The 5498-nt window shown below is 39.4% G+C and overlaps 1 pseudogene; it reads left to right on the top strand.

Annotated features, from left to right (window-relative positions):
* The first annotated feature begins 355 nt into the window (after window positions 1–355).
* LOC101657477 lies at window positions 356–1534 on the top strand (annotated as a pseudogene).
* Window positions 1535–5498: the final 3964 nt, after the last annotated feature.

The raw sequence follows: 5498 nt of genomic DNA, 5'->3' as shown, positions 1-5498 counted from the left end.
TGTGGGCTTTGTTGCTTCTGAGCTAGATGGCCGCTTGTTTACCTTTAAGCTTTTAAGACCCCAGACGCTATATCTTTTGATAGCCGGGCACCATCAGCTTTCTTCACATTTGCTTATTCACCCGCTTTGTCTTCAGCGGTTGTATCGGGAAGGTGAGCATCATAGAATGCCAATTTAGTAGAAGAAAGTATTCTTGCATTGAGGGAGTACTTGAGTGGAGGCCCAATGTCCTTCTGCTACCTTAATACTAAACCTATAAATATTATAAACTCTTTTTAAGGCCTTGGCTCAGGGACTCTGACTCTGAGGAGTTCAGATCCTGGGCTTCTATGACATCCTCTGGTGCAGTCACAAAATGAGACCAATAAACACCTCCGAGGGCCTTGGTTCTGAGACCTTCATATTAAATCAGCAGGTCAGTCAGAGTTTTGATGGGTGATTTTTTGGACAATATCTCAAAAACAATTCTCTTAGTTTAACTGTTACTTAATTGCCTCAAGAAAACCCTTCTCTTCAGTGAATTTCTTGAAATGAGAAAGCTCAAAGTCTTTGTAATATGAGCCATGGAGATGCTTGGCGTGTCTTTCTTTTTTTTTTCTCCTAGCAAAAGAAGAGAACTTGAAGTCTTTCTCTCAGTGTCAGAACCCAGATATTTGTCCTCTGGAGAGGCCAGATTTGCACTTGATGCTCTTCCCCACCTTCACCAACTCTCCTGGTGATGGTACTCAAGGCCTCTTTAAATAGTAGCTTTGCTTATGCCGTGCACTGTTGAGAAAGAAGTGGAACTTGAAATGCAGACTTGCTCTGCTTGGCGTGTGACTGCTCAGTGTGCTGTATCCACTCAGAAGATACACCTTTCTATAACTTGTCTTCCAAAAAAAGGATGTCTTTTTAGACTTTATCCTTTAGGAGAGGTGTTGTCTGGGCCTGTGGTAGAATGTAGGCTGCTGGCATGACTGCTGGGAAAGGTGAGTGGGATCTGTATCTGCCATTTGAATCTCTGCAACAAAGAGTGGAGCCAGAGACTCCCATCCACACTGGGTGAAGTGCTCAGCCTTCCCAGATGATGATCTTGGAGCTGGCAATTGAGAAACATTAGTTTCAGGTATTTAAGATAGAAAACAAAATTTCTGTAGACTTATGGGAGCAGCAAAGAAAGAACATACCAGTCATCTTGTTATAGGAGATCACAAACTCTCACATCTTGTCATGGAAAACAGAAGAAAATTAATGAAGAACTGGAATCTCAATACCATCAAAGTATTGGCAGTAAATTATTAGGAAGATATTGACAGCATTGTGGACATGACTTCGGTGATGGATACGGTGATGTGGCAGGAGATGATGATGATGACAATGATTCATCTGATCCTGAAAGTCCAGATGACTCTGAAAATGACTCGGAGTCAGAGAAAGAAGAATCTGCTGAAGAACTGCAAGCTACTAAACACCCCAATGAATTGGAGGACCACCAAAACAAAAGAGATACAAAAGAAATTATAAAATTATGTTTATTAAATTCATTGGTTCATAACTCCCAAACACTGTCTTTGAATTAAAAGTAAGCCTTATTATTATAATGCACAGGGGAGGACTGCTTATAGAGCACAGGCATTTGTATTATAATGTTTAAAGGTACTTTGAAATAATTACAAAGAGTATTTGCTTTCAGATGCCATGGGATACACTTTTATGGGCATGACTATAACCATTTTTGTAAAGAGTTAAGAGTTGTATGCAATAAGAAATACTGTTCCCAGATTCCTTTCATATTAGCATCACCAGATTGATAACTTTACCTTCTTACCTATTCTAAAGCAGTGCTAAGGGACACATTTTTGAAACAGGTTATGCTTTGTGATTTTTTGATGATAGCTATTTTATGTTTTTTGTTTTTGTTCCTTCATCTTTTTCTCTTATAGAACACTTATTTGATAGTGTAATATGCTCATGAAAAATATGCTTTGTTTATGGTACTTTGTTATAGTAGAATTGTTCATCATAGATATTTCTAGTTCAAATAAAAATCTAAATTAATGTTGGCTAAAATGAAAAAATAATTTTGATGTATTTCCTTGGTTTTGACCAAAACTATGTTCTCGAGATATTGATACCGTCTCTGTGTTTACCAGCAAATTGTTTCATCATGTTAATGAGAATGTTTAACGCCTGTGTGGTAAATAATCAATTGTAATGACATAAAAGCACCTTTCTCATAAGGCAATGTGATATTCAGGCTGTGAAATACACACGCAGAAGAAAAGTAGATGTTATTTGTTAGACTCTAAAAATAATGATAATTTATCCCATATTGACTAAGGAAATACTAATGAAAGACTATTTGTTGAAAAAATAATAAAGGAGCTTCTCTGAGTTGGGCCAAGGTCAGAATTCCAAAGACACAACACTATCTATTTTTTAAAATGTATTAACAATTTTTTATTTTGAATTAGGTGGGGGTTTACATTCAAGATAATAAATTTTGCATTCAACAATTTAAACAACTTATCAAACTTCCCACTGTTTCCCTGCCCCCTCTTTTTTCCCTATCTTCCCCTTTCAGTATATTATATTCATCTTTACCCAAGAACACCTGTCTACCCTCTGGCTTAGGGGTGTTCAATACGCCGATAGCAATCTACTGGTCGATTGAAAATGTAGTGTGGGTAGATCGCATGGCATTAAAAAAATAGACGTAAGCCTATCATCAATCCCATCACTTAATTGATATGCAGCGCAGCCAATCAGATGCATTCTTAGGGGTCAAACGCATGCGCAAACAACTGTGCTAAGTGCAACAAAACTGACAAGCTAAGTTATCACCAATTTTTAGACCTTTTTTTTCTCTTAATCGTAAGAAAGGATATTAAAACGAGTGGGGGGTGGGCGCTGGACCAAGTAAGAAGACAAAAACGTATCGGGTTCATATGGAATGGGAGATTTTGACACTACATGCCAACGTTCAGCTGAAGTCCACAGTGCATGAACAGTTCCGGAACTTACTCGCAGAGGGAAAATACCCAAACGTGAGAAAATGTGCTACATCCTTGACTGCATTATTTGGCTCTATTTATTTATGCAAATCAGCCTTTTCTCACATAAAGATCATTAAGTCCAAGTACCATTCCACTATGACTGATGATCATTTGGAAGCATGCTTGAGGCTGGCTGTCAGCAGCTACTGTCCCAACTATGCATCCCTGGCTCATTCCATTCAGTGCAAGTCATCAGAGTAAACTCAGGTAATGACAAAAAATGTATATAGTTAATTTTGTTGTGTTGTGCAATATGGACTCATGTGGTTATGCAAGGTACATAAACATACATTGTACATATAAAGAATTCTCAATGCATTTATGAATAAATGTAATAAATAAAAAATACATTTTGCATTTTTGTAGTTGGTAGATAATTTTGACTTGATCATTTTATAAGTATATCGCATGCTGAAAAAGTGTGAGCACCCCTGCTCTAGCTTATTGCTTCCCCTTCCACATTTTCCAGCCCACCCTGGAAACCATCAAAGTCTGTTTCTTGTGATATGAAAACCTTTCCTTAATTTTTTTTATAACAGTGGTCTCATGCATATATTTCCTTTTGTGTTTGACTAACTCAAAATGCCCTTCAAATCCATCCATGTCATGAGGTGTTCCACAGTATCAATATTATTTAAAAATGTAAAGCACGTATGCAACAAAGTTTATTTATCCATTCTTCCACTGATGGCCATTTAGGTTGTTTCCATTTTCTTGCTATTTTGTATAGTGCTGCTATGAACATGGGTGCGTTTATGTCTGGGCTATGATTTTTACTTCTGTGAGATATACAAGTATACCAAGTAGAGCTATTGTAGGGTCATGTGGTATTTCAATTCCTAATTGTTTGAGGAAATACCATACCACAGGGATTTCACACTTTTACATTCTGACTGGCAGTATAAGAGGGTTCCAACCTCTCTAAATCCCCTTCAGTATTTTCCATTTTCTGCTTTTTTGAACTTTGCTAACAATACTTAGGTGAGTTGGTGTGATGGTTACGTTTATGTCAGCCTATTGCACCTCTTAGGGTGGTTTGATAGGTAAGTATCTTGTGTCAACCTGGCCAATAAAAACATGTGGGATTATTAAGGTCACAGTTTGATTGGAGGACAGAGATAAATGGCTCTGTGAGCCCCACTTCTCTGTCTCTTGTTCTCTAGTGATTGGAGTAGCATGCAGCTGCCTTAGCTACTACTCTGCCTCAAATTGTGAGTTATACTATCTATGGGATTGTCAATCTGTGGACCGTGTCACTAGAGCTTGAGGTTCTTTTGAGACCTGATTTTCCATACTGCTGTTGTATACATCACTTGAGCTTGGGGCTATCGGATCCTGTCATTCTGTCTTACCGCTGGTTACCCACCCTGTTTTCTGGCTGTGGCTGGACTGCCTGCATAGCTCTATAGAAGACTCAGCTGTCTGTTTTCTTTACCTTGGATCCAGCAGCCCTCATGAGTTGAAGGACTTCATATATATATATATTTAAACACTTTTATTCGGGGGTTCTCACATGACTTATCACAATCCATACATTCCTCCAATGTGTCAAGCACATTTGCACAGATGCCGCCGTCATCATTTTCAAAGCATTCTCTTCCCACTTGAATGCCTGATATCAGCTCCCCATTTCATCCCCCACCCTCCTCCACCCACTCTCCCTCACGAAAACTTGATAAGTTGGAGATTATTTTCCCATATCTTACATCGTCCTCCGTTGCCTCTCACGCACTTTTCTGTTATTCGGCTCCTGAGAGGAGGTTATATGTTGATCCCTGTGATCGATTCCCCCTTTCTCCCCTCAACCTCCCCTAATCTTCCTGGTATGTCTACTCTCATTGATGGCCCTGAGGGGGTTCTCTATCCTGGATTCCCTGTGTTTCAGGTTCTTATCTGTAGCAGTGTGCATGCTCTGGTCTAATCCAATTTGTAATGTAGAATTGAGGTCATGATAGTGGGGTGAAGGAAGCACCAAAGAGCTAGAGGGAATTTGTGTGTTTCATCTGTGCTAAACTGCACCCTGACTGGCTCATATCTTCCCTGTGACCCCTCTGTGAAGGGTTGTCCAATTGTCTACAGATGGGCATTGGGTCTCCACTCCATGCCCACCCCTGATTCACCTTGGGTATGGATTTATTCTGGGTCTTAGATGCCTGATACCTGATTCCATCGACACCTCATGATCACACAGGCTAGTGTGCTTCTTCCATGTGGGCTTTGTTGCTTCCCGGATAGATGGCCGCTTATTTATCTTCAAGCCTTTAAGACCCCAGACACTCTATCTTTTGATAGCCTGGCACCATCAGCTTTCTTCACCACATTTTCTTATGTACCCATTTTGTCTTCAGCAATCGTGTCAGGAAGGTGAGACTTACAGAATGCTGGCTTGTTAGAACAAAGTGTTCTTGTGTTAATGGAGTATTTGAGTTGAGGCCCAATATCCATCTGCAACCTTAATTCTTA

This window comes from Echinops telfairi, unplaced genomic scaffold (genome assembly GCF_000313985.2).
Source record: "Echinops telfairi isolate 266 unplaced genomic scaffold, ASM31398v2 ScPeMD7_7423;HRSCAF=8461, whole genome shotgun sequence".
NCBI classification, from domain to species: Eukaryota; Metazoa; Chordata; class Mammalia; order Afrosoricida; family Tenrecidae; genus Echinops; species Echinops telfairi.
Note: the sequence above shows the minus strand (reverse complement) of the source record. Positions and strands in the feature narration are given on the sequence as shown.